Below are 21,558 nucleotides of genomic sequence, written 5' to 3' on the forward strand. Positions count from 1 at the left end.
TTCCAGCCTCTATCTTTTTATCACCAGGATCCTAGTAGACCCAAGCGGAGGGCACTAGCTTTCTGTCTTGATGTGTGGTCTGCTTACTTTGGGCAGGCTCTGCCATTGAGTGATGAAGGTGCTATTGCCCTGAGTGAATCATGTAAGAGTGCAGAGGTGAGCTGCCTACCACCCTGGGGGAACGGCTGAGTCTTTCTTGATTCCGAATGGGAGTCCATTGACATGGTCCCATGAATCATCTGTGAACTACACATGACCCTCATGGATGCCAGAGTTGAGTGGGTGGAGCATTGAATAATTTTTTTGGTTGTTGTTATTTTGTTTGTTTAGCAAGGAAGGCTCTCTGACTTATCCATGGGTTGGGGTAAATGAAATAATAGGCCAGTTCCTGGAGGCCAGAAAGGCAAGCTGATAAACAAGATGGATGCTGGAGAAAGAAGTCTTACAAGATATCTAGGTCTTTGGGACTAGATTATTGTTACTCAGGGACAGAAACCTATTCTGTCTGTAATCATTTCTGTGTATGTGCTGGAGACAATTTTATTGGTGAATAGTGGTTTGCAACTTTTCCCTCTCTCTAGCCCATATTAGAGCATTTGAGCATTGCCCACTCATTTTTATCCTCTCCTACCTCTATTTCCCAGGTTGATTTTCAGGAGGACCAGCTACACAGCATAAGACCTACACAAAATGGAGGAGAAGGAAATTGGTATGTCCTAAAAGTCTACTGGATGGTGAGGATGGAGGTGATCAAAAAGCAAGAGGGCAGGGAGAAGGATTATGAAGTAGAAACAGTAATGGGGAGATAAGAGAGTGAAAGACTCCCTGGAGCTGATAGGCACTAGATAAGTATTATACAAGGAGGTTTAGATTGCACTAGCATAAAAACATTTTGAGCACGTACCACCTATAGATATTTTTACTTTTAATGAAATATCTGCACTTTGGTGTATTTTGTGTTGTACCAATTATCTGTGGGAAACCCAGCGCTATCTACTTCCCAAGATCTTTGAACTGTAATGGCTACAAGATTAGGAACTACATTTCTCAGAATGCCTGCCAGCACAGGTTTGGATTATGTTCTGTCTGTGAGAGATACTCACACAAGCTTTTGAAAGGTAGGAGAGAAGTAGAAACTATAATATTATTCCTGAGACACTGGCAGTAAAGAGATCATTTGTGGCTGGGTGCGGTGGCTCACCCTGTAATCCCAGTACTTTGGGAGTCCGAGGCGGGCGGATCACGAGGTCAGCAGATCGAGACCATCCTGCCTAACATGATGAAACCCTGTCTCTATTAAAAATACAAAAAAATTAGCCGGGCGTGGTGGCGGGCACCTGTAGTCCCAGCTACTTGGAGGCTGAGGCGGGAGAATGGTGTGAACCCGGGAGGCAGATCTTGCAGTGAGCGGAGATTGCGCCCTGTACTCTAGCCTAGGCCACAGTGCAAGACTCTGTCTCAAAAAAAAGAGATCATGTGTTTTGGCAGATGGTAGATATAAGATGTTTCCTGAAACTTCCTGGCATCTTCCTGTGAGTTATTTCTTTTTAGTGGTGAACAGACAACTGAATCATGGTGAACCATTTCCTGCAGTTCCTGAAATTCCCCACTTCATGAAAGGCATCAGCAGTTCTGCTTGACCTTCATTCCTCCAGCCTTCTTGTTTCCTTGGCAGAAATCTGATTTGATCTTATAAAGCATAATACACAATTATAAATTAAAAAGAATAACATAAATACTATTTTAAGTATATTATTTTACAAAGAAAATAGAAAAGAAAGAAAAAAGAAGAAAGAAAAAAGAAGAAAGAAAGAAAGAAGGAAAGAAAGAAAGAAAGAAAGAAAGAAAGAAAGAAAGAAAGAAAGAAAGAAAGAAAGAGGGAAGGAAGGAAGGAAGGAAGGAAGGAAGGAAGGAGGGAAGGAAGGAAGGAAAAGAAAGAAAAGAAAAGAAAGAAATTCTGGGTCAGGCATGTGGCTCATGCCCGTAATCCCAATACTTTGGAAGTCCAAGGCAAGAGAGTGGCCTGAGGCCAGGAGATTGAGACCAGCCTGAGCAACATCAATAAAACCCCATATCTACAGAAAAAAAAAAAAAAAGCTGGGCAGGGTGGCACACATCTATGGTCCCAGCTACTCAGAAGGCTAAAGAGGGAGGATCTCTTGAGCCCAGGAACTGGAGGCTATAATGAGCTATAAAGGCGCCACTGCATTTCAGCCTGGGTGACAGAGCGAGACTCTGTTTCTAAAAATATAAAAATAAAAAAGATGGTCCCAGATTGAAAGCACCCCAGATGCCTAACAGAAACAAACAAACAAAATCCCTCTGAGATTCTATCACCTTAGCCTTAATTATTCCTATAATTAAAATTTTAGTTAAAACGTTCAGCAATGTCAAAAAATAACTAGGCACACAGGAAACATATCACCAGGAGCAAGAACCAGCAGAAACAAACAGCTAATCAAAATAAATACACACAGGTCTGTGACTGGAAGTATCAATACAGATCCTAAGATAAGTATGCACAGGATGTTCAAAGAAATAAAAGCAAAATTAGAACATTTCAGCAGGGAACAGAAAATTGCAAACAGTAACATAGGAGATTAGAAAGAATTGGTGTTTGAAAAGTGAAAGAATTCTAAATTTGAATCTGTCTTTTTAGATTGTTATAGAGGTATATTTGTCAAGTTAGAAGGCTAGGACATATTTTATTTAATAGTTCATTAACTTGATTCATAACTTATCAACATTTAGACATATGGTATGTGGGCCATCATTTGTATTCATGCCGCAGGCTTAGGAGTAAACCTGTAAAAGAATAAAATGAAAACTTCATGCCAATAAATTTGAAAATGTAAACAAAATGGAAAAATTTCTAGACCAATATAGCTTACCCAAATAGATCAACAATAACAAAACCATATATCTGAACAATTCTGTTGCCATTATTAAAAACAAAAATAAAGTCAGTAATTACAAATATTTTCACAAAGAAAAGTCTAAGTCTAGAGGATTTCATAGGAAAGTTGGGCTTATCCTAGGAATACAAGATTGATTTAACATTACAAAATCAATTAATGTGGTTTACCACATTAACAGATTAAATGAGGGGAAAAATTACATGATTACCTCAGTGAATGTGGAAAAAGCATTGGAAAAACTTCAGCATCCATTCAGTTCACTGAGATAATCATGTAACTATGAGTGGATAGAACATTCCTCAATCTGATGAAAAGTATCTACAAATCCTCCATCAATCACAGTATTTAAAGTTCATACCTCTCCCTTTAAGATTAGGAATAAGACAAGTATGATAACTATTGCCTCTTCCAGTCACCATTTTACTGGAAGTTTTAGCCAGTACAGGCAGACCTCCCAAAAAAATTAAAAAGAAAGAAACAAAAGTATCATTTCTCATGGATGATATGATTGCATATACAGAAAACTCCAAAAAAATCCATAAAAGTGTTTAGAATTTAAAAGAGAGTTAAGTCAGGTTTTAAAAATATATGCATAAAATAAACATACAAAAATCTGCATTTCTATATATAAGTCACAACAGAAAAGGAAACAAAAATAGTGCTTAGAATAGCATCAAAACTATGAAACATCAAGAAAGAAATTTAACAAAAAACATGCAAGAACTCTGTGGAGAAAATTATTTAACTTTGTTGGAAGAAAGTAAAGAAGTGCTAAATATATAGCAAGATATAAAATGTCTGACAGATTGGAAAAACTAATATTGTAATAATATTGTGTCTGAGGCTGGTAGTTGTCCATCACAATCTATTTTCTCTTTCTTCCATGGTGCTAGAATGTGTCGGTTGCATGGTTACCCAGCTAGAACTACATTTCCCAGCCATGTTAGTTGGGTGTGCCCATGTCATTAACTTTCCTCCCACAGAACACAGGCTGAGACCATGCTGGGCCTTATGTTATCAGACTCTTTCCTCTTCCCCTTGGCTGGAGTCAGTGAATTGCAACAGCCCAACATGGACCACACTGGGAGTTTCTGGCTTTCTCTATGTTCTGTGTGATCTAAACGGTAATTATAGATAGGCATGCATGCAAAATTTGATTGAGCTGCAAAACTAAAATTTGAACATTTTACTGTGTTTGTTTTACCTCCATTATAGCAAGTTTCACAAAAAATTAACTTGATTGCAAAAGAGGGTAAGCCTGAGTTTAGCACGATCATTCAGGATGGTGGTGCAGCATTTTAGGTGAGAGATAATATTAGCATGAACTAGGGTGATGACTTGAGGAGATGAAGATGAATGATGTGAAATATATTAAAGGAGTTTAAATCCATAGGATCTGGTGTGGTGGATGGTGATGAATTTGGATGTGAGAGGTGAGGGAGACAGAAGCTTAGGGAAAGATTTCCAGTGTTCTAGATCTACTTAAACAAGCTGAACAAGGTGGCCCACAAAGTATGGGTCTGGCCTGAGGAAGGAATCTCCAGCTGCTTTTCACACTTATTTGGAAAACAAGCCTGAGAGTCTCGAAGCCAGAATTTCCAAGAGCCACTCCTCCTCCATATTTCCGGGTTTACATGAAAATGAAGCAGAGCCTGAAACACAACAGAGCCTTCTATGGAAAAAAAGGAAATGAATGAACATTATTAGATTCTAAACTCTCTCACCAAATTATCTTCTGATCTTATGATTATAAAATTAAATTTTTGCAGAATTGCAGCTGGCATGTGTATTAATCCTGAATTGTTCTCCTTTTTGGTGATTATTACATATTAGCATTTTTAAAATTGATAATAACCCATATGCTTGGTATTATAAGTAGCTAAACAATATTCCTTTGCATTCATAAAATCTATAAAATGGCTGGCATGAAGAAGTGACTCTGCTGTCACCAGAAATAGTTACTAGGGAAATGACATAAATCACACGATTGCATGAGACAGTGAAATCTACCTGAAAATCATACTTCCCATCAAAGCCAGCTACCTCTAGACTGCTACTCTCTCTTCCCTTCAAAGCCCAGGGAAATTAACAGAGCAGAACATCTAGGCACTAAGCAACAAGGACACACACAGACCCAGAACACGGGGGCACCAAAGCTGCGCTCAGTCAGGGAAGCCATCCCCCAAAGTAATAAGGAACTGGCTCGAGAGTTTTGCTGAGGATCTAGGAGGAAATTGACTCAATCTAATGTAGCTGATGGAAATCACTGTACTGAATGAAGATGCAAAGGCAGAGAATCATTTGTTCTTACTAATAACAGCCCTTAAACATAACATGACCCACCTATCAGAGCCACACGAGTTTGTTCCCTGGGCAGTGTTTTCCATTGCCAAGGAAAGCTAAAAAGACTGTCTCCCTAAAGTCAGTCCTGAAAGCACGGCTGTTACTCCACAGCTAGAGAACCAGGAGGCTCAAGGAAAAGCAGCAAGAGTTTGCACTTGAAACACTCACTTTCAGCGGGTTGCAGAATTGCAGCTGGTGTGTATATCAATCCTGAATTGTTCTCCTTTTTGGTGATTATTGCATATTAGCATTTGCACTCAGTTTCAGCAGGTTGGCCATTGAGCACAATCTAGGAAATCTCTGCATAGCAGCTGTCAGGGATGCACAATGTAGGAGACTAGGTAATGCCAATAGGGTCTGTCTTAGCAATTCTATGGGAGTGTATTGTAAAGAGCTTAAAGATGAGTCATTGAAAGGCAAATAAAATATATTTGTCTTCTACCTTTAAAAATATCCAATTCTGTCAATAGTACTTAAAAAGCAATCAAGCAGTTAAAACAACAATCGCAACAAAACCACCTTTGCAAATATTCAGTTCAGCTACATAGATAATGTATTAGTTACTGGCTTTGCTGGGTATGTTTTTTTTTTCTTTTTTTTGAGACAGAGTCTCGCTGTCGCCCAGGCTGGAGTGCAGTGGCACGATCTCGGCTCACTGCAACCTCTGCCTCCCAGATTCTCCTGCCTCAGACTCCTGGGTAGCTGAGACTACAGGCATGCACCACCACACCCGGCAAGTTTTTGTATTTTTTTAGTAGAAACAGGGTTTCACCATGTGTCAGGTTCTGAGGTGCAAGGGGAGTCAGTGGGCGAGTGGCGGGTAGCTGGAAAAACACTTGAGGAATTGTAAACAATTTCAAGATGGCTCTACTCTGTGGGCAAGAGCGAGCCATATGTACGATGTTAGCAGGGTACTTATACCTTTTACAGACAATAGTGGCTCCGAGCCAAGCACAAGCTCACGTGGGTGATCATCTAATGTGCCTCACATGGCCTGGTTACATAACATGTGGGGGTCCTGCATCTGCGCTCCAAACACGCTGAGTCATGCTGCACCAGAAGGCCACCTCAGCCTACTCGTGACTAAAGCGCAGCCATTTCCCTTACACTATGTTGGCCAGGCTGGTCTCAAACTCCTGACCTCAAGTGATCTGCCTGCCTTGGCCTCCCAAAGTGCTGGGATTACAGGTGTGAGCCACCGTACCCAGCTAGAATGGTTTTTATTAGAATGAATAACATGTTCTGTGTAAGATTAGTTGTGTTTAGTATGGGCGTTTTGCCTTCAATTCTACTTTGGTACTCCTTAAGACTTTGGATGAAAAACTTTCATTGTATTTTTATTAGAACTTGACTTTTTTATAAACCCCCTCAGCCCCCAAAAAAGAAAGAGAATATCTCTATTATTAGGAAATGCGCATAAAATATTTTAGGGTAAGGTGATACTGGGGTAAAAAGCCATGATGTGTACAGTTTATATTGGTGATATAACGGTGAATTGTGAGGAGTCAAGACAGCAAATTACAAACAAATGACGTAAAATGATGACAATAGAGGAACCTGAGTAAAGGGTATAAGAGATGTTCTTAGTGTTATTCTCATTCTTGCAACATCGAAATTTCTAAGCATGCAATTATTTCCAAATAAAAACTTCAAATTAAAAATCAGGCTGGGTGCAGTAGCTCATGCCTGTAATCCTAGCACTTTTGGAGGCTGAGGCAGGTGGATCACTTGAGCCCAGGAGTTTGAGACCAGCCTGGGCAACAGGGTGAGACTCTGTCTCTATAAAAAATAATTTTTTAAAAACAGCTGGGCATTATGATGCATGCTTGTGGTCCCTGCTACTCAGGAGGCTGAAGTAGGAGGATCACTTGAGCCTGGGAGATCGAGGCTGCAGTAAGCCAACATTATGCCACTGCACTCCAGCCAGGGCAACAGAGTGAGACCTTGTCTCAAAAGAAAAAAAAAGAAAAAAAAAATAATTCTAATGAAGTATGCAGTAACACCAAATATTCTTCCATGGATTCCTCATCTCTCCTGTAACCTGGACAACTCCTCCTGTTTGTCCTTTAAAATAATCTGCCAAGGCATTATTTCCTCTGTGAATACCTTTGTCAACACTTTTCTCTAAAAAGAAACTATTAATATACCTTTCGTGTCATCTGAAGTTGCATTTATACTTTAGCGACACAGTGAAAGTAGCAGTGACTTAAACAAGACAGAAATGCACTTCTACCCCCAACTTGAGGGAGAGTCAGTGCAGAGTTCTGCTCAGTAATCAGTGTCCAGGGTCCTTCTATCTTTGTTCCCTGCCATCCTTTGTACATGACTTCCATGCTCAAAATCACATCATGCTTCAGGGTGGCTGCTAGAACTACAGCCAACACATCCACATTCCACATCCACATCACGTCCGCATTCCAGCTAGCAAGCCCCAGTCATTTCTCCCCAAGCTAAGGGAACTTTTCCCCAAATTCAACCCAAAAACTTTCATTTGCATATTATTAGCCAGAACTTAGTCCATGGTCACATGTAGCTGCGAGACAGGATAGAAAATTGGGCCTTCAGCTGGATATTTTGCCACCTGGTATAGAATCGGTTTTCTATTATAAGAAAGAGAAGAAGAATTAATACTGGGTGGGAAATTATCAGTCTCTGAACACCTCCCACTGTGATATTCATTATTATTTTATACATCTTCCATTATGTCACATTTTGTTTGTTTTCATGTCAATATGGCAAACTACAGGATAAATTTTTAGATATGAAATATCTATATTCATGTCTAGTCCCCTGATGCTAGCTCAGGCCAGTCACATGGTAATTGCTCATGTAAGGTTGAAGAAATTAAGTGAATTGATAGGCAGCCATTCGAGATATTCCAAATGAGTACAATTTACATTCCACACAACTATCATTCAATTATGGAAGACTTTGAGAACTGACTTCTCAAAGTTTAATTTGGTTATAAAATCTGAGTTAATTTTGGTGGTGACAAAATTCCCTGATGATTATAGGTCATAGAATATAGAAGATACTATACAACAGAAGGTTTTAACAGCAAATATAATTATATTTCCTTAGCCTCAATGACTCTTCCCTCTTTTGTCTCTGAATGCTGAGAGTTCCTTCATTTCAATATTAAAACATTTAATGTTAGGTGATTTCTAACCTCATGTAACCAATCTATAAGGAAGAGGGTTCAGAAACAATTTAAATGGCATTCTCAACAATGAGCAGCATAGTAGGAAACAGGAAGCAAAGATGTCAGATTTCTAAGTGATGTTTCATCTTCTCAAGCATATGATTCTTGGCAGAACCCAACAGATCTTCAGAAAGGAGCAAAAGGTCAATCTTTCTACGTGAAAACACTTAACTGGAAAAGAATTTTCATCCACAGGAAGAAAAAAACCTTCTGTAGTTATGCTTTTACTATGTGTCAGGCAATTTGCCAGATACTAGAGGCAGAATGGTATAAAAGAAAGAAAAGACCCTTAATTTTATGGAGTCTTTAGCCTCATAGAGTTCTTCCAGCTAGTAAGTAGTAGAGTATGTTTTCAAAGATTGTCTACCTTTAAAACCCATGCACTTCACTTGATCTTAGCCAAAAGGCCAAGAAGCAATAACTCACTCACTTGACCGCTGTATTTTTGAATTAAGAATTAGTCCTTCTTATACATTTCTATCTTAAATTTTGAGTCTACAACCACATGAGAGCTAACAATCCTAAACTGTTGCATTCAGTACTTGTGATTTCCATTGAAAAATGAAATGGGTGGTAATAGTGATTGAACTGGAGTAACTTTTTTAAGTAAAACAGAATGTTCATTGATATTTTATCTCGTTTTAAAGGCTCACTTCACTGAGTTCTATATAAATAAGTTACCAAAATTTTGGAGTTCTCAGATTGCTCTATGATCATCTCAACATAGCAAGCAACACTCTGAACTGCAAAGCAATCATTTGGATATTCTTCTTCTACTTGATGGCAAAAATTCATATTCAATGTTTTCCCTAAGTTACCCAGATAATTTGGCACTGTGGGCAGCCTCAGCACAGCTGCCAGACATACTAGGAAAAAAAAATTACCCGAAAGAAAAGGTGGGGCCTCAGAATAAGTAAAACAAAAGTCATGCCAAGAAAGATAAACACACACCCTCCTTTGAAGCTTATTGCCAAGTGTCTTTAAAATCATGCCAAAGAAAGCATCCCATCCAGGTTTACTTCATCTCAATCTCTCCCATTCTAACTCTAAATAAGCAGGCTGTCACTTGCAGCTCAACAATTCTACCCCAAGCTTTAAAAAGGTATTAAAGAACTTATTGCCTGAAATCAGAGAACTGTTTTACTGTGTTGCCTGATTCTTATCTGATGAAGAACAGTCAGGAATGGAATACAAGGCATCTGGTCACATATTTGAGACCACAAAAGATCAGGGTGGGACAACCTCACAGCACATCACGTGTTCTCCAGATGGTCCATTGAGTACCTTCTTCTTTGAGAAAAAAACAAAAGCATCCCTTACTGGTTGTCACACCTACGTTCTCTGATTAATAGGTCTTTCACTATGGGAAGCTGTCCAGCCTGAAATGTGAGATCATCAAACCCTAGAAAAGCCATAAAAATATCATTTCGCTATGTATACCCAGCATTCTGCCAAAAGAAATTCTAAGTGCCTCTGAATCACTGCTCCAGAGCACCAGTCCACAGTGACCACAAAGCATATGCAGTCTCACCTAGAATGATCAGCAAGATAATAATTCTCCCTGGTAATAACTCTTGTCGTGGTAGCAAGCCCTGATCATTGTTCTTTTTTAAAAATCCATTTGGATTTCAGATGTCACGTAGTCCATTTTTTATGCATTTCCCCCTTCTTAAAAATTACTATGAGTTATTGTATAACAAAGTAAATTAAGTGATTATATTAAGTCATTTTAGTTAAAAATTGTTCCAACTTGAGCCTAATGCCTGTCTATGATTATAGTTTGTAGCCCTATTAAATTCAGGACCACCCCCCGCCAAGCCAAAAATAAAAATAAAAATAAAATAAGAACTAGGCAGAAGACATGGAAACAAACACAATCATCTGCTTGGTTCTGAAGTCTGAGTATGACCAAGAAGAGGCGTTTAGTGGTATTGGTGGGATAGGGAAGTACAGGGGATTCAGGACTTTATGTCCTAAAAAGGAGCAGTAGTACCCAAGTTCTAAAAGGGACAATAAGAATGAATCTAATCAATTTATTTTTAATGAATAAATTAATTGAATTGGACATCTCCATATAAAATACCCATGCACTTTTCACTTTGGGGCACTAGAGGGAAACAAAGTAAAAAAATAATGAAGCCTCGTGTATTAAGCTGCTAAAAGAATACTTTTTTTTTCCATGTTAATGAATTCTTCTGTTACTTTTGGTGGGAAACGGTATTCACATGGTAGCCTAGTTTCAAAAAATACCGGTTTGGATTTGATTTCACAATACTTCAAGCCCATTTACCAGGAACAAACCTACAGCCAGAACCTCAGAAGGTCCATTATCTTTGGTTAAGTCAGAAAAAAAAAAAAAAGTGAAGCAGTAAGTCAGGTCTGAGAAGGATGCAGGTGACAGAAGCCTATTATTTAAGGCTTAATTAAATTCTTTTTAGGAAATTACTTTCACAATTACATGGAAGAACACATTTTTCAATGTTATGAGGGGGGGAAGAGGGAGAGGTTCAGAAAACAAACAAAAAGCAGTTGGGTACTATGCTTAGTACCGGGTGACAAAATAATCTGTACACCAAACCCTCAAGTAATGAGTTTACACATATAACAGACCTTCACATGTACCTCGGAACCTAAAAGTTAAAATATAAAAAAAAGAGCAGGAGGCAGCAATCCACTTCTGACTTTAGCTTCCTTTTTAAAGTGCACCAATAGGAATGTCACTGCTTTCAGAAATGAAAGAAAAAGAAGCACTATAATTTAGTACACACATTTCATTGCCATCTTCTCATAAAGAAAAAGTGTTCTAGGATTTCTTTTTTTTTTTTTTTTTTTTGAGACGGAGTCTCGCTCTGTCACCAGGCTGGAGTGCAGTGGCGCGATCTCGGCTCACTGCAAGCTCCGCCTCCCGGTTCACGCCATTCTCCTGCCTCAGCCTCCCGAGTAGCTGGGACTACAGGCGCCTGCCACCACGCCCAGCTAATGTTTTGTATTTTTAGTAGATACGGGGTTTCACCGTGTTAGCCAGGATGGTCTCAATCTCCTGACCTTGTGATCCACCTGCCTCGGCCTCCCAAAGCACTAGGATTACAGGCATGAGCCACCGCGCCCGGCCGTGTCCTGGGATTTCTGTTGCTGATAATAATAAATATCAGGGAGCTCTTTGGGGAGTTTCCAGTCTTCAACCTTCCCTACTGTGGTCCACTTCCCTCTTCAAATGGACAAAATTTCAGGTGAAGGAAGCCTTATTTTCTAACTACTATACCAGTGATTATTTTTAATCATATTTTATATACGGAATATTTTTATGGTTAGTTTATTATTGAGATGATGATAATGTTTAAATTTGAGCTTGTCATACCCCTCAATCCAATCAATTTTCTTTTTTCTTTTTTTTTGAGACGGAGTCTTGCTCTGTCACCCAGGCTGGAGTGCAGTGGCGCGATCTCGGCTCACTGCAAGCTCCGCCTCCTGGGTTCACGCCATTCTCCTGCCTCAGTCTCTCCGAGTAGCTGGGACTACAGGTGCCCACCACCACGCCCGGCTAATTTTTTTGTATTTTTAGTAGAGACGGGGTTTCACCGTGGTCTCGATCTCCTGACCTCGTGATCCACCCGCCTCGGCCTCCCAAAGTGCTGGGATTACAAGCTCGAGCCACCGTGCCCGGCCTCAATTTTCAAATCCAGGGATTAGTCTTACTGAAAGGAAAAAAACCCCACTGGGTTCCTATAAATTTATTCAAAGCATTGTTGAAGTAATACTTGATTTTAAAATGTATATATTCAATGTGTACCTGTATGTGTACGTTATAGAATTGTTAGAGCCAGACATTGTTAGGAGAGAAAAACAAAGGGGTAAATTTTTTTCTTATGTGCACTGTCATTATAAAATGAAAATATATTTATTTTGAGTAACTCTGTAAATTTGGTATTTATTTGCAAGTCTGAATGAGTATAAACTTAGTCCTTAGTCCTTTCTGAGTCTTCAAAATCTGGGGGTTTACAAATGCAGTGGTGTTTGGTGCCTCTAAATTTTCTTTTTTTTTTTTTTGAGACCGAATCTCACTCTGTCACCAGGCTGGAATACAGTGGCATGATCTTGGCTCACTGCAATCTGCCTTCCGGGTTCAAGCGATTCTCCTGCCTCAGCCTCCCAAGTAGTTGGGACTACAGGTGCACACCACCACACCCAGCTAATTTTTGTATTTTTTAGTAGAGATGGGGTTTCACCATGTTGGCCAGGATGGATCTCTTGACCTCGTGATCCACCCCCCTCAGCCTCCCAAAGTGCTGGAATTACAGGCGTGAGCCACTGTGCCCGGCTGGTGCCTCAAAATTTTCTATATAGCAATAGACTCTGAAAAAGTAACACTGAGTAATAGTAATGACTCTGAAAAAGTAACATTGTGCTTGCTTTTTATCTATTCGCGTGTTTCAAACTTAATAGCTCTTATAAATTCTATGGGTTATTAGAATTAAAATAACAACAGCAACAATAATAATGGCAGCATTTTATCTTTTCATCTTCAGGTTTTGTGTTTGAAATACTCAACTAATAGTTACAGAAACACAGCAGGTCATGGTCTATAGAAATTTGTCTTAAACAGAGAAAAAGATGTTGTAACAACATATTGTAAACACACTTAACAGTGCATATAGGTATTACTAGAATGTAAGCTCCACGAGCGAGCATAGCAGCTTTTATTGCATTACTACGTGCTGTCTCCCTATCACAAGGATAGTGCTGAGCACAAGGGGGGCACTCAATTTTGGTTGAATAAATGTCAGGAAGGTTTGACCAATGGAAAATGGAAGACTTTTCCTCACTTTGAAACAGAAATCATCCCTAACAACGAAATAAAATCAACAGAAAAGTTTAAATTGCATAAATTCTGGATGACTCCCTTATGGGCTAGTCTGAACTAGCCAGTCAGGGTATGCTGGAAAATGGACCAATGACTGAAAGCCTCATACCTGACCCTATGGGAGAGGACATGGGAGACATTGAAAAATTCAGTGGGAAAGATCATTAATATGATCTTTAATCATATTAAAGGTTTAATATGATTAAATCCCATTTTGGATATAAACTGAATTTACTCTAATTTTTTAGATAAGAAAATTGATTTGCTCTAATTTTCACACTGGCAGTGATGGGACTAGATCTCCATCTCTCTGAACCCAAAACTTGTAGGCTTAACTGCCCTTCTAGATCAAGAGCATTTAAGCCAAGGTTAGGAGCAATATATGGGATGCAGTAACTTAAACAGTGATGGCCTGTTTTACTTTCTCACTAAAGCTCAGAACAAACACCAAAACTAATGAAATAGTAAAGACAGAATTAGGAAACAAGCGACTTTAGCAAGTTGGTTGGAACAGATAGTGAGATCATTACACTGACATAGCTACATCTAAAATGCAAATGAAATACATGATGTCAAATATGTGTTACCTCAATGCTTTTCTGAGGATCTTGTCATAAAGCAGATTCTAATTCAGCTAAAATTGGCAGGGGTAGCAGGGGCAAAGGACAAGATTCTGCATTTCTTACAGGCTCCTGGATGGTGCCAATCAACTGGTCCACAGACCAATCTGTGACAAAGCCTTACCTGATTCTTGTTTGAAATATCAGGTAAGAACTACATCCCTCTCCTTTGCCAGATGAAGCTTTGGGACCTGAAGCTTTTCAGGTTTTACCAGCTTGAAGCAGGTAGGGCAACAGCCAGTTGTCCCTGAAATCAAATTAATCACAACAGGCCTAAAGTGAAATTTTGGAGATTAGAATTGGCATTTACGTGGAGTGATAATTATGCAAATATTCCAGCATACTTCTCTTTTGGTTCCCCTTTTTTAACCTGGCTTATTCCCTCAAATTCTCACCATTCACAAAACTAGAATATAAACACCACAGTAATGGAATTTATTACAACATAATGATAGAATGTGTTTAGAATCATGATTTTTCCATTTCATTTTGGGTTCCACTATAAAGGAACCCACTATGTTTTTTATTTGATCTGTGATTCCCCATCTGCCTCCTTTTAAAGACAGCAATTCAGTTGTAGTTACATTAGTATTTTTCTTATTCTTTAGGCAGCATTTATTAAGGGCATACAGTGTATCAAGCTGTATACTGTTTAAATAAGTTGTTTTTTATTTTCCTCACAATAACCCTAGGCGATAACTAATACTATTTTTCCCATTTTAAAGATGAGAAAGCTGGCTGGGCACGGTGGCTCATGGCTATAATCGCAGCACTTTGGGAAGCTGAGGCAGGCGGATCACGAGGTCAGGAGTTTGAGACCAGCCTAGCCAACATGGTGAAACCCCATTTCTACTAAAAATATAAAAATCAGCTGGGCATGGTGGCACATGCCTATAATCCCAGCTACTTGGGAGGCTGAGGCAGGAGAATCACCTGAATCTGGAAGGCGGAAGTTGCAGTGAGCAAAGATAATGCCACTGCACTCCAGCCTGGGCAACAGAGTGAGACTCTGTCTCAAAAATAATAATAATAACAATAATTAATTTTAAAAAAATAGAGATGAGAAAACAGAGGTTTAAGGAGACACAGCAGCTTTTCCAAGGTAACTTAACTGATAAGTCAGTGTTCCCTGAATGCAAAGCCTGAGTTCTTAGCCATTGTGCCCTGGTAGTTCCTTTTCTGAAAGAAAAGAGTACAAATATTCAAATTTTCAAATTTTCTTTTGAATGTTTGCAAAAAGCAAGTTTGTGGGTCTGTTTTACAAGATATTTCCAAGCCTAGAAGGCATTTCTGGCTTACTGTGGGAAGTGATGCTACCCATCATGGACTTTATCACCAATAATCCTAAGTGTTCCTGACTTTAATTTACATGATGATTAATTCTGACCATGTGCATTTGTGTTCCTGCAGGAAATCCCTTTTCTCTGTGCTTCTATCAGCTCCAAATTTAATCTGTAGCTGCAGCTGCCATGATGAGTGCCCCTGCCGCCAACTATTCCATCCTGGACTGTGTCTCTAGAATGACTAGTTTCTTTTGGTTGTTATTTATACCATGCAAATAGGACTTAGAATGAATCACAGAACCTATTACTTTTCTCCTGGACCATTAGGCATTGTGAAGACATAGCTGTATCATTTGAAGCTTTCTGAAATGGGCTGAAATAGAGAAGTGGAAACCCAGAAGATAAAGAAACCCCAGTGAGACAAGCAATTCAGAAAGCTCCAAGCAATGCCCAGTAGCCCAGAACAGCATAATGGTTCAGCAGGGAGTAGCAAATGGATGTCTTAGCATCAGAGACAGTATCGGGACAATCAGGTGGATGTAAAACTGGATGTGGTTGGCATCAGAGACAGATGATTACAGGACCTGAGAGAAAGTGTGAGGGCACATGTACGCCATAGAAATGATGAGAACTTTGGTACTGAATAACCTATTTAGTGAAGCTCATGGTTTTTTGCTTTTTTAAAAAAAGGTCAAAGTTTAACATCAAGTAAAGGATCTGAGATGGAAAACCATTAAGTGACCTGATTCTGAGCCTCCAAACACTAGATCTAAATTTACTTGCTTAAATGTCTTCCAGCTCAGAATGGAGTTAATCCTCTAGTCAGGCCTGCATCTGGGGAATGCACTATGAGAATTTAACAAATAGAAGCTTAGGAAGTCGAGCAGATCACTAAAATTACATCTTCTTTATTTGAACTTCTAATTCACTGATTGAAGTAAATAAGCCCCTTTTGTAATCATTAATACTGTGTTTGAAGAAACTGAGCAATTAGAGATGGCTGTGAAATTCTTAGATGAACATTCAAGTGCATGTTGCATTGTATCTGTCTTGCAGGTTGACTTATAGCCACCCTAGTCCCAAGCTAGCAAAGGCTTCTATTTGTCCCCAAATGTCTGGTCTGCCTCCTTTTTGGCCACATGGCTGTAAAGAATGAAGAGAGTACAGTTCTCAGTTTCCTTTACCGATAGGCATTGCCCTGTGACTAAGTTCTGGCCAGTGCGATGTGAGTAGTGTTGGATTGAAGCACCAAAAAGTGTCCTTCAATGCTGGGAGCATGCATCCCTTTCCTTGTCTCCCTTTCCTTATTCCCAGTGTCTGGAATGAGAATATGATGGCTTGACTTAAAGAATGGAGACCACGGGCCGGGTGCAGTGGCTCATGCCTGTAATCCCAGCACTTTGGGAGCCCGAGGCGGGCAGATCACGAGGTCAGGAGATCAAAACCATCCTGGCCAACATGGTAAAACCCCGTCTCTACTAAAAATACAAAAATTAGCTGGGCATGGTGGCGCATGCCTGTAAGCCCAGCTACTTGGGAGGCTGAGGCGGGAGAATCGCTTGAACCAGGAAGTTGGAGGTTGCAGTGAGCTGAGATCCCGCCACTGCACTCCAGCCTGGCGACAGAGCGAGACTCAGTCTCAAAAAAAAAAAGAATGGAGACCACAGATAGATAAACAGCAAAAAAGACAGAAGCCTGGATGCTTGCCTGAGTGCTTGAGCACATCAAGAAACAGAACTGCCTGCCATTAAAGGCATGGAATGCCTATATCCAGGCATTAATGGGAGAGAGAAATTAACTTCTTTCTTGATTAAACTGCTGTCATTTGAGTTTTATTGATAGTTGCAACTAAACCCCATTCTAAGTAATTCACTGAACCATCATCTTCACAGACATCATAATCAATTAAAAAATAACATATTGGTTGCTTCATTGACTAATGCTAAGTGGTCACAGTAGGTGTTGATGTACAAAGTGATAGAAATGAGGCTGAATCTGTGGAAAATCAGGTTTTAGCTAATCAGTTTCAGCCATTTAACATTCTGTTTAATGCAACACACAAGTTAAGCAGCAACATTAACATTCTCAAAATAAAGCATATTTACCTTCACCATTGTTTCTTTAAGATATTTTTCAAAGTCACCAAATTGTCTTATCTAGACATAACATAGACATTGAACAATCTTGATACTCCTTGCTTAGTACAAAGAGTTGTGATAAATGAGTGGAACTGAAGGGGAAAAATAAGTAGGTAGGGAGCCAGGAAACTCTCCTGCTGAAAAAGAAAAGTGTTTGTGGACCGTATAATGAGAAAGGTTACATTAATCTTTTTCTGGCAGCCACAGTGACAGAGTAATGATGCTTTAATCAGTGGTTAGATGATTCTCTGCAAAAATGTGAAAAAAGTAAATTAACAATTGATACCCACCACCCTTCTGGGTAGCCTGTTTGTATTATTTTCTAGCTCACTCAACAGTTCTTAGCTCTAATGTCTTTATGATGTCCCCTTGGCTGCCCCCGCCCCACCCCACACACACACATACACACAATATGATTCCATTCTCCAGATCTTTCACCTCATCTCATTAACATAATAGGAGCTGACACAGTCTTTATCTATTAGCTCCTTTGACCCTATGAAATACATGACTTGAGGTGCCTTTATTATCCCCACTTCAAAGATAAGAATGTGAGCCAAGGAACTAGTAAATTGTGGAGCTAGAGTTCAAATGCAGGCAGTTTGGCTCAAAGTGAGTCTGTTCTACAGATATATCTCATTCCCTTAGGAATATTTGCAACATAAAAATGGCAGATGTTAGTTATCAGATAATATCTGCCAAGAAACACAACTCCTAAGCCTAGCTAAAATTTGTCTTTTCAAGGAGAATCAATAACACAGCACTGAGCAGGCTAATGGAGGAATTTGAGGGGAAGAGGACGTTCTATATCCCTCAAAAAATCTCACTCTTTAGGTAGTCAACCAAGTAGTACAAGCTGACCTTAAAAATTGAGATTATTAAGAATAAGTTCTGCCCTACCCGAGCCTAATATATTCAAACTTTCAAATGGATTTCATTTGCCCTTTTATGAAGCCCAAGTCCCTGATTTTAAGAAATTGCTGGAATTTTATTATTTCCAGCTTAGTACTGAACTGCTGTTCTTAATACCATTTATATTTCACTGTCATTTTCACTCTACCATTGATTATTTTTTCTCTGTATACAGAGAAAGCCTTTTGAATCTGGCAAATACAAACATTAAAAAGGCTTTTTAAGCTGGCCAAGTGCCACATGCCTGTAATCTCCAAGAGCTCAATATCACTCTAGGCAACACAGACAGACCCCATCTCCAAAAAAGAAAAAACAAGGCTTTTTATCTATTATAATCATGACATACTCCGTTTCTGATTTCTCATGCTGACACAGTAAAGATACTGTCCAGGGAGGCTACTCCTTGTAAAGTAATGTATTTATAACAAGAACTAATATTTTATAATCTATGAGATGGATTTTCTTTCTCTGTTTGCAGATGGGGAAAGTGATGCTCAGTGAGTTTTCATATATCACCCAGGATTAACCAGTGGGTGACAGCAGGAATTAGAACTCACCCAAATCACCGAACTGCAACTTTGTGCTCTTTCCATAAAGCTGCAGAGCCATGTCTTTGCTAGATTTAATGGCACAATGATAGAGTAAGAAGAGATCCATGAATTATATCTTTGAGATTTTAAAGTCAATGAAAATTGCAATTCCATGTATGAAAACTCACTTTTAAAAAAATCAATGTTTCTTAAACACATTATATTCTCTGACATCTTTGGCCAATACATGTTTTTTTGGCACCAACTGCCCATCCCTGCATCTGTAGGAAACTAGGAAACTGCCTGACCACACCTGATGAGAGACAGCAGCCACATGGTGATTTCACCTCCCACCCCTGACAAGCAGGACTGTACCAAAGGAAGGCACTTCCCTAAAGGGCAACCAATCCACTGGCCTTCCAGAAACCAACACCCATGTGACCCAGCTTAAAAAGATGAACTGTGCCAAAGAAATTCCTCTCCTAAGAATGTGGAACTGAGTAGCAGCAGGATCAGCGCCATCTTGTAGAAAGTATCAGGAGAACCTGATTCTGTAGAAAGAATCAGGTCCACAGGGAAGCTGAAGTTATGAGGAAATAAAAATCAAACATGTAAGTAATAAGAGCTACCATTTATATGGTACTTACTATGTGCTTCACATTCTTAATTTATTGACCCTGTGAAGAAATTACTGTTATTAACAGGTCCCCACCTACCACCATTTTACTGATGAGAACACAGAGGCACAAAGGAATTAAGAAACTCATCCAAGGTCACACAGCTTGGGAGCACAAGATCAAAAGCCAGGCCCTGTGGCTTCACTGCCAAATTTAATTTCATATAAAGACAGCCTAGTATACAGACATAGAGAAGATAATAAATGGCACAAGCAAAGAGAAACAGAAAGTCTCAAGAGAGAAAGATGCAGAGAGAGTGACACAGAGAGAGAGAGCGCACAATACCGCAAGAGGCCTCCAGTTCTCAGCTACACTTTAGCTCCTCTCAGATTCCCATGAAATCCCTGATTACATCCTCACATAGGACAGCTTAAGTGCCTCTGTTCCTTGTAGATAACAGATTCCTAAATAAAATAATATGATTTATTTTGATATTTTATAAATATAATACCCAAAGGTACTAAAGTTCTAGCACTGTTTATTTCTTGTCTGAGGTAATGATTGAATATCTTCTAGATTTATGATCCAATAGGACAGATAAGATAGACAAATATGGACACAAGAGAAATATTTATAATCTCAAGAGTGCAGTGAGATTACGATGTAGATAGGAGTTAAAGAAACTGAATAAACTCAAAACTGTTGAGCATAAATCATGAAAACCTCCTGAAGAAATAAAGCATGAGCTGGGAATATAACAGAAGATAGGACCATGTTTGCTTAATATACAACTTGAATCACGGTGAGAGGAATACTTTTTGCCTCAACAGAGAGGAGGAAAATGCATTGAGAGGATTGGATGAGAAAGTGTGTGTGTGTGTGTGTGTGTGTGTGTGAGAGAGAGAGAGAGAGAGAAAGAGAGAGAGAGAGAGAAAGTGCACACACCAGCTACTAGAATGTACAGGATAAAAAGAGAGAGCAGAAAATTAAAAAAAAAAAGCAGGTATTGTACCACCATATGAGAAGGACCCAGACCAGGATGATGAATTCCTATGGTCTTCTAAAAATCTGATATATTTTTGGCTGATGCTTTAGTAATAGTATTTAAAACAAAATATAACATTTTATGTTTATGAAACCACCACTAAATTCCCACTTTGTGACTTTTTTTTTTTTTTTTGAGACGGAGTCTTGCTCTTTCGCCCAGGCTGGAGTGCAGTGGCACAATCTCAGCTCACTGCAAGACTTTTTTTTTTTTTTTAAGATAGAGCTTTGCTCACGTCACCCACGCTGGAGGGCAGTGGCACAATCTTGGCTCACTGCAACCTCCACCTTCTAGGTTCAAATGATTCTCCTGCCTCAGCCTCCCGCATAGCTGGAATTACAGGTGCGCAACACCAGGCCTGGCTAATTTTTGTATTTTTAGTAGAGATGGGGCTTCACCATGTGGGCCAGGCTGGTCTAAAATTCCTGACCTCAAGTGATCCACCTGCCTTGGCCTCCCAAAGTGCTGGGATTACAGGTATGAGCCACTGCACCCAGCCCATTTTGTGACTTTTAATGAAATAATCAAGCAGACTGAGGTCAAATGCCTTTTTACTTGGTGTCTTCTAACCACAGTGTGCCTTCCTTGCTGTCACATATGATAACACACACTAGGCATTCAATAATAAATGCATGTGGACTGAATAAATAAACATTAGCATTATCTCCTCATTCAAATATTAGATCATATCTATAAAATTTCAAATCCCATACACAATTTTTTAATCAATTGTCTAGTGTCATGTCTTAAGAAGTCATAAAATTCTTTGCTCATGTCAACCTGCTGTCTGCCTTCCCACCAGACTATCTATTCACATTGAATCATGAGCTTTTTATGATCACAAAAGAGATGTTACAATATACATTTTTAGTTACTTAGGCAGATTATGTTTTCCCTAAATAAAGTGTCGGCAATGCTATTTTTGTACAGAGATTCTAAATAACAGCTCTGTCCTATCTAACCTATAAATTCCAAATGTGCTGGATTTGAAAAACTATGATACCAAATATACAAACTAAAAACACTAGTAATGTAAAAAAAAAAAAGTAATCATTTATAACTACCCACTCTAAAAGCAATTGCCATAAA

At 39.1% G+C, this 21,558-nt stretch overlaps 1 protein-coding gene across 12 annotated transcripts in view; it reads right to left on the bottom strand.

Annotated features, from left to right (window-relative positions):
* The window catches only part of SCEL (sciellin), a 167,499-nt gene that overhangs the window by 125,217 nt on the left and 20,724 nt on the right, over positions 1-21,558 (bottom strand). The window contains exon 1 of one of the 12 annotated variants that reach the window (XM_055244599.2): positions 14,069-14,089. The exons of the other annotated variants lie outside the window; for them this stretch is intronic. The gene's annotated coding sequence lies outside the window, so the exon portion shown is untranslated. Of the gene's footprint in view, positions 1-14,068; positions 14,090-21,558 lie in introns of those variants that run through there. 12 annotated transcript variants of the gene reach the window in all.

Source organism: Symphalangus syndactylus, chromosome 15 (assembly GCF_028878055.3).
Source record: "Symphalangus syndactylus isolate Jambi chromosome 15, NHGRI_mSymSyn1-v2.1_pri, whole genome shotgun sequence".
Classification (NCBI taxonomy): Eukaryota; Metazoa; Chordata; class Mammalia; order Primates; family Hylobatidae; genus Symphalangus; species Symphalangus syndactylus.